Below are 12,452 nucleotides of genomic sequence, written 5' to 3' on the forward strand. Positions count from 1 at the left end.
TACCAAGTAACATATCAGACAAAAGCAAAAGCTCAGGTAAGGAAAGAGAAAAGATAAAATAGAGGGGAAAGAAAGCTCCAGGGAATCACATACCAGGACACCTGTCTACAACACTGAGGAAGATGTTAAAGGATTGAATGGTTGCTTCAAGAGACCCTGGGGGACAACAAAGCAGCAAGACTTAGGAGGGTTCTGGCAGCCTGACTTGGTAGGGAAAAACCACCTCAGAACAACCAAAGTCTTTATCTAACTGGGGAAGTGGCCAAAAGAGAAGCCATGGTTGTGCTGCATCACGAGCTCAATAAGGCTTTCAGCAGAAATTTGAAGTGCCCTCATATGTGGAGGGCCTTAAGTGCAAAAAGCACTGGTTATCAGCAGCTTCTGGCCAAACTGGTGAGACATTTCAAGTGGAGTCACACAGGTTTGTTCTACACCAGTTTGTCTCGAATTTTTGGTTGTAAAATTAATGGAGGATATGAGCTATCAAACCCATGGGCTACACTGAGCAGCAACATGAGCTATTCCACTGATAGTTAGAAACTATGAAAAACAGGAACCAAAGTACTGAAATCAATCAAACAGAGGTGCAATGCACTTGAGGAGGTGTAGTGGGCAGGCGACAATCCCAAGGAAAGGGCTAAGGGTTCTAGTGGGAAAAAAAGAAGTTGATGTCAGTGGAGGAGGGGAAAAGAAATAAAAAGAGGGAAAATCCCATTTGGGGAGTTATCTTTATCATAGCACTGTGTATGAAGCACCTGAGGTAACTCTTCTCTCAGATGTTCTGCTGTCAGCATCAGTGATGCTTGGCAAATGTTTGGAGTTTGTTGCACCAACAAAAATATCCTCAGGACAATCACAACTCAGATGGAAAGTACAGCCTGTAAGAAATAAGGAATTAGATTTTTTTTTTTCCAGAAAAGAGAAAAAGCACACAGAGTATGATTTTCTAATATGCAAAACAAATGAAGAGTAATGATCCACATACTCCTCTTGAGGGTAAGGCAAGTAGCAGCGAGTTTGGCAGCAGATTTGTGTTGGATACTTTGAAAAACTTTCAATGTAACGAAGCAACGCAACATTCCCTGGGCGTTTTAAAGAACAGCCAAGACTAACATGTAGAAGTAGCTGTGCATCATAAAGAATCACAGAATGATTTGAATTGGAAGGGACCTTAAAGACCATCTCGTTCCAACTCCTCTGCCATGGGCAGGGACACCTTCCACTAGACCAGGTTGCTCAGAGCTCCATCCAGCCTGGCCTTGAGCACTTCCACAGATGGGGCATCCACAACAACTCTGGGAAACCTGTTCCCAGTGCCTCACTACCCTCACAGTAAAGAATTTCTTCCTAATATCTAATTTAAACCTATTCTCTTTATCGCCATGCTGCTGTAGAGAGGCGAAATGCAATAGGTGGTGTTTAAGGACCTTTCCAGGCTAACATCACAGCATAAGAATCAGCAGTCAGCAAATCAAAAAAAAATTACAAACAGGAAAGAAAAACCTTCTCTGTTAGGGTCCTGTGCTTTGTTTTCACAACTGATGTGAGTACTGGGAAATGTATTTAAATGTGTTTCCTACAATAAAGAGCAAATGTGAGGTAGTAAGCTTTCTCTCTCATCGACTTGTTAAGCTGCAGGTGGTATGGGCTGATGCCTCCATGGCTCAGGTAGGGTTATGTCTGGAGACTGGGGCTGCAATGATTGTCTTTCATAGACATCAAGCAGAGGGACCAATTAAACAACCTGTTTCAGCAGTAACTGAAGCAGCAGGAAAACACTATCAAAAACCAAGTCCCCATGGGCCAGAGCCCTAAGCCCCATGGTAGAACAGATTGCTCTGATGGCTGACTGTGAACGCTGGAGTTGGATCAGTTTGAGCCACGTGTCCATGTCTCTCTCCTCGCGATTTGCAGAAAACAAAGGGAAATGTCAGCACAGCAAAACAGTGCTGAAGAACTGCATTTGTTCTGCTTCATTACTCATGGAACAAGTGGGCTGGGATTTCCTGGCCAGCAACCTGTTCACAGGACAGGGTTTCTCTAGTGCCTTGGGCACCCTGAGTACAGCACCTCAAAATATTAGGCTCATCTTATGTGACTTTCTTCCTAATAAAAAAAGCCTCATGTTTTATCCAGGCCAGAAAAGACAACACCAGCCCCCCTTTAAACCAGAAGTGTCAGATGACTATAGGACATGCCGTGTGGGTGATACTGGTGACTGGGCATCCCAAAGTCTGTCTCCAGCAGCAGCAGGAGAACTTGGTTGCTTTCTGCAGTCCATTTTCCTCCTGTGCCCTCAGCATTCCCAGCTGTTTAACACAGATGGTGGGAGACACGTCCACCCTTTGTGTGGCACTGCTGTCCATGAATTGATCCAGTTGCTTTGGGAATGTGCTGGTGCCACTGGCCTCCACAGCTTCCTGGGTGGCAAAGACACATCTAGATTCCTTGATAATGTTAGTTTGAATCTTCATAAATTCCTTTTTGAAGACCCAGCTATACTTCACCCGCTGGCCTTTATCTATGCAGTTGCTGACATGATCCCAGAACACCATTAGGAACCAAGGCAGGTTTGCTCCTTATGGGAGCTGGGCTGACTGTCTCTCAGCTGACTAGGTTTATTCACCACCTCATTCATCTTTAATACACTCTCCTATATTTCTCAGGATGGGCACCAGCCTGTGATCCCAAGGACTCCTGTGGAGCCAGTGTTGCAGTTGGGAGTGACTGTTTCTAATGCTTGCCTCAATTTATTTACTTGTCTTCCTTGAAACCAAATACACCTATATTGGATGCACATGACCTGCTTTTTCCCATTTCAATGCTAAAAGTGATCACTTCATAGGATTGCAACCTCAGAGCATCTTCCCACTAACACCTCTCAAATGAAGCCCATTGTGCCACTCCCTAGTGTTTATTCCTGTGGGTTCCTGAACCAGCTTTTCCTGGAAGCAGGAATCTATTGCAACCAAAAATTCCACTTCTGCATCTCATCCTGACAAGGCACTGATCCAGCCCATACACAGGCTCCCACATGTACCACCATCCTATATTTACTACTTCTCTGGCCCTACTGACCACACTTACTGAATTCAAAAAAGATTGACAGTACAGTCCTACTACAGCATTTTTATTAATAGCAACTGGAATTTCCACTCACATTTTCAGGATGCTTCTCTTTTCCTGTAATATTTTTATACTGTGACACTTTTATCCTTCACATACAGTATCACTCATCCATCTCTGCATCCTACTCTGTAATTCCAGAGGCTGGCAATGTAGTATCTTGTTGGTTTTCTAGCCCCCAAGTCTCTGAAATGCCCGCTATCTTGGTGTTACCCGGCACTAGGAATTTGCATTCTCCTGGCTTGATTTTGAAGTCTTTAGCAACTGTGTAGGAAGAATTTTAAGTTTGCCCTCACTTCATTGCTTAATATTGCATGTGCCAAACCCTTGTCACAGTATCCTGTCTATTTTGTCTGTCTCATCTATTGGGATGGTGCTGTTTATTTCCCTCCTGTTTTTTTCAGAGGTAAACTGAATGTCAGCCATGTCCAACTTGTAGATCACATCAATTCAAATTGGGTAGTCCTCTGCATTTGACAGCTTTCCCCTGCTTCTAATGGAAATGCTCCTCTAGAAGCTCTTCAATTTCCAGTGACACAGGTTGCCTATGTTACAGCTCAGGTGCAGCCTACCTTTCTAGGCTGTTTCTCTCATCCACGAAGTTTTGCCAATTCCTCACATGTCTCAATCATCTACAAGCCCCTGCATTTCCCTCTGAGGCCATCATGCAGCCTTGGGACAAGGGAGCAGCTCCCAATACCCAGAGCATCCTGCCTTCCTGACATGGGCTAGGTAACCTCCCGGAGCTTAAATTGGCTTAATTGCTTTGGGAAGCTTATGTCAGCCTAGTTTCTCCCCTGAAAGTATAACTAGGATCACTCATTTCTTACCCATGCCTTATTAAGCTAATTAGCAATAAGGAGAAATGTTCAAAAGCATGAAAAAAAACCACACAGAGAGGACATGGCTAACCTGACCCTACTGCTGCAGCCCTCAGCCTTCCACAAACACCTCAAGAACTGGAAAAGTATCTTGTTGCAAGGCAAGCAAGGAGAAATTTAACTCATTTCTGTCCTTTAAATCAGGTTTTATTTTATGAATTCCCTACCTATTCAAGCACCCCTCAGTTGATTCAGAGCAAGCAACTGATGAAGTTCAGGAGAGGTTTGGATATGTGCATGGTTACAGAAATCAGGAGTTCCTGTCATAATGATAGAAATCCTGGAAGCATATTTTTTGTACCTTTTCCTTAGAAATGGGGACAATCTCTAACAAGACATGTCTGCATGCCCGAGTCACAAGGGCCATATAGAGGACCAGATTATCCCATGGATGTCTGCCCTGAAGCATTTAATTGCCAGAGGCAGTCCTTCCCTCCTGCCAGACACAGAAGAAAAAGGAGGAGCTGATACCAGATCTGATCCAGTGCCCTGCAACCTGGCTTCTGGGTAAATCAGAATTGTCTTTCCCTTGCGACTCTTGTGATCTCCTTACTGATAGTGTATGGACACTGATACTGAATGGACCATCATGGCTATTGCTGTATATTCTGTAGGTAGGTGGCCTACACTTACCACATACACAAAATATTTCAGTAGCAGGACTGTCAGGTTGCTCTATATGGAGGCTGAAGAGCTAGCTGAGCATAAAGAAAGTCTTGGGGGATTCAGGCAAAACTGCCCAGGTGTGGCAAAGGAGGTTGGTATACAGAATACGGGCAGGGAATAAAGGCATTCATGGTGGGAGCACAGCACTGAGCATTACTAATTTTAACATTACAGAACATTACTGATTTTATTTTTTCTGAATTAAACATCGGAGTTTGAGGAAGTTTGGAGGAAGTTAACAAGATGCTGTAAAAGACATGTTTGAAACAGCAGCAGAAGTGTGAGTGTCTCATGAAGTCACAAGTCTTTCATGAACAGCTGAAGGCTGGTTTGTGCTGGGGCAGGAGAGCTGACATTGGGGCCTCTTATGCAAAGAGATGTGACTCCTTTTGTCACTTTGCCCACACAACCAAGAGAAATACCCCATCAGCTTGGAAAGAATTTCTTTGTGTTTATTCGGCAAGCAGTGAGATATATTTATATCTTCATGTATGCTAGTGATGGATAATTGATTTTCAAGTTGTTTTGCATGGTCAGGAAGAACCGCCCCACGTACTCAATGTTTGTGCTGCCAGACAGTGCTGCCCTCCTGGGTAAGCCTGGCATGCCTTGCTGCCTTGTCCCAAGCATTGATGCACTTTCTCACCCCCTCCCCAAAATCTTGGTTGATGCTAGAGCTGTCAGAGGAGAAAGTGCTCAGGTCCCCTTGTGAGCGTTGTAGAAGGAGGGGTGGGCTGAGGGCACAGGTTATGGGGAGGACTGCACCTCCTCTCCATCACAGGGAGTGACAGAGCCCCTTGCAGCTCCTGTGGCCCATGGTCTGTCCTCTCAGGAGTGCAGCCTTCCCCAGCAGTCCAAATAGAGATTTATTGAGGAAAACACTTCCCATGACATGTGACACTTCCTGTATGCATATATGATTAAGCAAAAATTTCTGGAAACATGGGAGATCTACCAACCTGCCTCAATTACTATGATGTAGAAGAAGCAAACTGGTACATCCTCTATGTTTCTCCCCTAGCAATAAGGAGACCATTTGGAGATTACTGTTTGGTGAATCATCTTCAGTGATATTTTGAATTTTCAGATTTTTTAATGTCACTTCATTTGGGTCATATCTCTTCTATTTTCCTTTCTGCCAGGTGTACTTCCCTCTGTTTCAACCTTTTTTACACTCAGTCACAATCACGAACATGAAGAGCCCCATACATGGGCTGCTGTGACTTTTTGCAGTTGGTTCTCTATGGGAAGTACCAACAGTACAGGACGAATTTACAGAATTGAATCTCTCAGTGCAATGACATGGGACGAATCCCCCAGCTTAAAATGTGAAAGAGCTGCTGAAAGAGTGAAACAGCATTTCACACTCACAAATCTACCGTGGGGGAGAAGCAGGTTAGGATGGATTGTACTGTGGGGAGTTCTGCCACCCAGTGGCTTTTTTCCTTACTGCTGCACAGCTACAGTGGCTTTGAAATCCACACTGCTGCTAATTTAGGGTTGTTGACCTTTGTTGTCTCTGTACAAGAGGGGATAACAACAGAGACCTGGCATAGTCTCTGCATATCCGAATTCTCAGCAGTTGCAGCTCTGGTCATGTTATCGTTCCTGGATCTTTGCCTGTGAAAACTTCATTCCATCCAAAAGCGGAGGTTCACAATTTCTCATTGTCAGTACATTATTGCTTCCAAGAACTGAAGGGGAGCAGTCGTTTTCAGACAAGGCTCCTCCTAGTTCCAAGCTGTTAGCAGTGGGGCCTTAAATTAAATTAAAAGGTATTTCATTTTTTTAAATAATAATTATGTTTGTGCTGTGAAAGCAGAAAACCTGTTGTGTTTGGGAGGATACACAACAAGCTGTTAGGCATTTCTGTTTCTTGTATGACCAGTGAGTATGGGAAGAGTGCACTGAGCCAACTGCTCCAGAACTCCACCAGCAGATAAAAAGCCCATTTGCCTCCAGGAAGTGCAGTAAGAAGTTGGAGAGACATCTTGCAGCAAACATGTCGGGTCTGTCTGTGATGTTTGTCTAATATTCTTGTAAATAATTCACTGTACCAAACTCTGTTTTCCATTAACTGCTGGGATCGGGTTAGCATTGTTCCTCTCAGTTGCTCTTTGTATGTTTTCCCTCCTGCAATGGCATGTTTTGACAACAGATAAATGCAGATAAATTGCAAGACAAACAATCTGCAAGTCAAATAAATTGTAATGATGTAAATGAAGGATGTTTGTCTTTGATTTTCTTGTTCATGGTAGCTATGGAAAAGCAAGCTGGAGCAAGTCAGTAGTGTAGGATTTCTCTTGACTCTCACTATTTTATTTTTTTTTATTTTATTTTGGAGTAGAAAAACTGCATTTTTGAAGTGCCTTTCTCCATTGGCCATGTGGGCAGCCCAAGTCACAAGCTTAGACTAGATATCTAAGTTTTAGGCAAGCTAAAATTAGGGGAGATGAATTGTGCACAAAGCCCCAGTTCACCTTACAAGCTCCACGGTGGCTTTAGGCTGGCATGACCGAGAGGTAATCTTCTCCAGAGCCGACAAGATGTACCGTGACCACACCTGCCAGCACAAACGCCTGCACGAGTATCTGAGAGATGCCATGGCTTTCAGACATGGATCTGAAAGCATTTTAGCAGCATGAGTCATGCATTGTGCTGGCCTGACTTCTGGTTGTAAATACCGCTCTTAGGCTGTTCGGAGAGCTATGGGAATTTTCTGAATGTTGACACAACTGGAGCTTTGGAGCCAACCGTGAAAACAGAAGGTCTGAGCTGTGTAGGTAGGCACTAATTCAGCTGTTCATCTCCCTTTACACTCACACAAAAGCTCGTGCCTATTACGGATCTCGGTCTCTGTCAGTCATTGCCATGCAAGCAGATTTTCCCACAACCAACACAAATCCCACTTGAGCACATAAATTTACGTTGAGAATAGCATTGCCTTTGAGATGATATTTAAGACCATCACAGAGAAAATAAAGGTCTGCTTGGTACATCCAACCCTGCCATCAAATCTGCTTTTCTACCTTCCTTAAGAGGATTTCCCTCACGACCCGAGCTTCTGAACGTTTCTCCATTATAGTCCTAAATTAAAACGCCCTAGATCTGGGACTATTCCACCCAAGGTTTAGAGTTAAAAGAATCACCTTTTAGTTTGCATGCTAGAGAACTGCCCTCTATATTTGAATAAAATGTCTTTTATATTATCTGTGTATTGATTTCTAGGGCACTTACCCTTCAGCAAAATTAGTCCATTGTATCATTGTTTCTCTCTAAATAGAGTCAGAAGGATTCAAAATGTCAGCTCAGTCATAATGACTTATAAAAACTGGGTTTGGATTTTAAAAATGATGGGCATGTCATGTTGTAGGATTTCATGCCTCAAGAGAAGACTGTAGAAAAAGGTTTGAGGAACATGGAAAAACACCACGCCAACATTGCAAAAGTTGTGATTGATTGTTGGTATTATTTTTCAAGAGTCACATGCTGGGGCAGTGCTGAAGGACGGCTGGGGTGACCCTGGAAATGCATTTCGCTTAGTGCAGTTATAGTCAACCTTCTTGAAAACACAAATCTCATCCTTCATCTGAAGCAGAGTTAGAGGAGCAGCAGAGGCCCTGTTGAAAGGCAACCCACTAAGCCTTTTCAGCCAACTCTGTGGCCACACTAAAGCCAATGCTGATCAGATTGTCAGCTGCCAGAACCTGGGAAGGATCCCAGTGAGTGTCAGGGCATGAGCAGACTGCTTTTGCACTATGAAACCACTGATTGCTTCCCAGCACTCCCTTAGGAATGAACAGATTACCTGTTCCTATTTCATATCTAGATAATAAGTCTTGTTCCAAAAAGCACTTCTTTTAGCTGAGCACAGAGGCCTGCAGGCTGCAGCTACACATCATCAGGTTAATTACACTTTATGCACCACAGGGGCCTGGCTAGCGGGGGATCTTGCTTCATTATTCATGCCTACATTTGTGCCTCACTTGTTTGCCAAGTTGTATCCTTATCTGTAAAATCCCTAAACATTTGTCATACACATTGGGATCTGCTTTTGTAACAGCTCCAGCCCCCTCAGACTTGTGCTTTACTATCCTGTACAAGAGGATAAGGGGAAGAGAAGAAGGAGAAGAAGGAGGACTGGGGCAGAGATCCATGGGAGATTCTTAGAGGAAACAGACTTTCCCACCCTTGATGCAGCTGGGGAGGAGAGGAGCAGTCACCTTGCACCTGGAAAGGCTGAAGCAGCAGTCATGCTGCTTTCTGCACACTGTCACCTTTACAACAGCAGCCGTGTTGGTTTTTTAAGGCTCTGAAAGACAAGGAAGTGAGGCAGGAATTCCTCTTCAGTGCCCCAACAGTCTGCCCTTCACACATTTGCTGGCTTTACCTGCACCTTGAGCTGCACTTGCTTCCTCTCTATACAGTCACAAAAGAGGTAAATCATGAGATTAAGAATCAAAATGAACACAAGCAACCTGTAAGCAATGAAGATCTCTGGATAAATAGTGGGATAAATAAGTAGTGGGGTTGAGGTTTCTGGTACGCTGATACTGCTGTCTCACTTTCAGGCTGATAAACAGTACTGTAAGATTGACAAGTCATGGGACACTGAAGAGTACTTACCATAAGACACAGAGATTTTATGCAGATTTATAAATTCAGAAAAAATTCCCAGCTTGGACAAAGGAACAGGACCTCAAAGGTAGAGTTTTGTCAGCTTTGAAACATTTCACACATGTAAATCCAAGCATGAAAATGCTGTAAAACCAAGCACTGAAGAAAACTAAACACATCCCAGTTCCTCTGTTCATGTTACCACCCATCTACAAATCAACCTATCCTGGTTGCCTATCCTGGCAACTCTGAAGGAGGAACCCACTAATTTTGAAAATGTCTGGTTCTCTCCGGAGGAAACATAGTTATATTCTTAGACACTGATTACCCTGAAGCCGTCCCTACAGTTGGGTCCCTTTAGTCCAACTACAGTAGTAACATGTCTGAGGTTATTAATGTGGGTAGGCATGAAGGAATATGCACACAAGGAAACAATCATAAAACTGAAGACATTAGCAAAATACAGCAAGGGGACAATGATCACCAAGTCTGGAATGAGGAAATTATGATTTTTTCACAAAGTTAAAACACAAAAGGAATACCTCTGTGACAAAAAGAGCTGGAAATGTTAATATTACGGCCAACAATCCTGGTGAAAAGGGAGGATAAACTAAAGCAGTGCAGTTCAGTTGTGATTTTTGTTTGTTTGCTTATTTACTAATGAAGTAGCACCTCTGTTCATGTGTTTCTTTCACTCTCATTTCAGGTGGGATAATGTAGAAGCTAACAATATCCAGAACTACAACAAACTGAATACTGGCACAACACCATGTCAATAATGTGGATGCAAGAGCCAATTTTTATAAGAGAATTGGATATTGAAATCTCTGAATAATGATTAGAGTCACTGATTCATACTTTGCTTCTAATTAAAAACAACCTGGATTTCTCCCTCAGAAATAGTAAGAATGGGGGGGAGCAATGAAGCCAGAAACAAGTACAAGATTCTAACGGGTTTTTTTTTCAGCTAAGGCTAAAAAAGTAACTTAAAAGATAACACTGCTAATAATCCAAACTGCGACCTATCTCTTGCCATTTTTTAGCTTACTTCAGGAGAATATTCAGAGTTTTCACCTGTGCCTGCAGTTTCTCAAGCAGCAGATTAATGCTGCATGAAAGTTATAACACTGCTTAACAAGATTTTATCTCCCTTGCATCTTATCTGCCAATACCTCTAACAGCAGTACAAAACAGCAGTGCAGGCCATTCAGAGAGCTGTCCCTGCCCTGAGGTCTTCAAGACTCAGAGGTTTTCAAGACCCAGCTGGATAAACTACTGAGTAACCTTGTCTGACCTCAGCACTGGCCCTGCATTGAGCAGGAGGTTGGACTAGAGACCTATGAGGTACCTGCCAACCTGAATTTTGTGATTATCTTATGTCAGTCTGTTTGTTCCCTGCTTCATAAAGATCTACACAGAGCATTGACAAAGCTTCATTAATGAAAGGATGTGGACATGCACTGTGTTTGTGCACCCTGTTGGTTCAGGTTTTAGATTTGAGAAAATCTTTAGAGGATGTGTGCTTATACAGAGAAGGTTTGGGATAGCAGATTGACTGTATGACACCTGTGACCTTGGAAGAAATACCATTTCAGAAACATCCAAACAGAACATTTTAAGGAAATACAATTTCCTTTTTCATTAAAACTGTCAGGTTGCCAATTAAAGACATCTGAAAGCATCTCTTGTACCTAAATCTTTCCCAGAAATAACAGGTACTATCTAGGTTCCCTTCTCTGTACTTGGGAAGCAGTTATTAGCTCTGTTTTAACTTAGGTAGTTTATCACACACTTTTGAAGCCCTGCACGGTACCAAGCAAGCCCGTTCATTAACACATTCCCTCTGGAATACCCTACAGTACTTTTGTGGGCTGTAGCATCAGTACCGTGCAATGAACAAAAGATCCATGTCTATATCCATATCCATATCCATATCTGTATCTGTACACACACTGTGTGGGACGGAACCGGCAGCACGTCCTCTGCCAGAGGCTCACCAGCCTGCAGTGCCGTGGACCTGAACGCGAACCCGCTTGGTAAGGCTGAGCCATCCTGGCTCTGGTGCTCTGGAGCTCCAATCCTGGCACAAATCTTATTATTTGCTATCCACCAGCAACAAGATCCATTTGATCCAAGATCATCTTCTGGGCCCTAGTACTTGTGCCATCTCTTTCAAGCATGCCCTGCACATTGGGTGCACTACACACGTCCTTCAAAAGGGTTCAAACTCCAGCTTGTACTAAGCACCTCCCTGTGGGAACGTGATCAACACCTTGCAGAGACTGCAGTTCTAACATACTGCAGCACAAGACGCTGTGCAGATGCTGGAAGGAAGGAGGGAGGGAGGGAAGAAAAACATCATTCATTTATCTGCTTCACTTCTTCCATGCTATTCTATTTCAGCTGAAATTTTAATTTCTGCCTTCAGCCTGCCCGTAGGGGCCATTACACTCTTCAATGCCACTGTAGCCTATCCTTTTCCTTCTGTGCACAGTGCTTCCAGCTTTTATCTCCCTGTACTGATATGTCTGTCTACTCCTTTGAACTCCTACTGGTGTTTACCCTTCTCTGCAAGCCGGCGGAAAGGATAAACACTCATTTTCAGCGACTGTATCCCTCTGACCTTCTCACAACATACAGTCATTAAGATTAACTCCTTTTCAGTGTGTCTAGTGTGGAGAGGCTCACAGTGCGTTAAAGAATAGAATTTAGGCTTGCTGGAATGAAAACTACTTTATCATTTGATACAGCAGCAGTAAATAAAACTACGCACAGAGTAGTCCTTCACAAGCTTGCAGCCCGTGATTCCTAACTCGTGTCAGAGGCATGCTTCAGGGGCTCCAGACTTCTAAAGTTTGCAATTTTAGAACAGGAAAAGCATCAACGTTCACATAAGCTGCAGCTCTTAGGCTATTATTGTACATTTAGGATCAGGGAATATATATGAAGTGAGATAGCATGTTTCCTGGAAGACAAATTATACAACATACCAAGATATGAATAACTCCTGTTACGTCCAAATGGAGAGTTTATGTACTTTTTAAGTTACAGGAGAAGCCAGATGAGAGATTCTTTGCTAAGAAACAAGCCTGAGATCTGGATAACCAAGGCAAGTCATCCAAATGCCTGACACTCTCCGTGGATAGCCAGTCGATTCTGCTG

The sequence above is a fragment of the Chiroxiphia lanceolata genome, chromosome 2 (genome assembly GCF_009829145.1).
Source record: "Chiroxiphia lanceolata isolate bChiLan1 chromosome 2, bChiLan1.pri, whole genome shotgun sequence".
NCBI classification, from domain to species: Eukaryota; Metazoa; Chordata; class Aves; order Passeriformes; family Pipridae; genus Chiroxiphia; species Chiroxiphia lanceolata.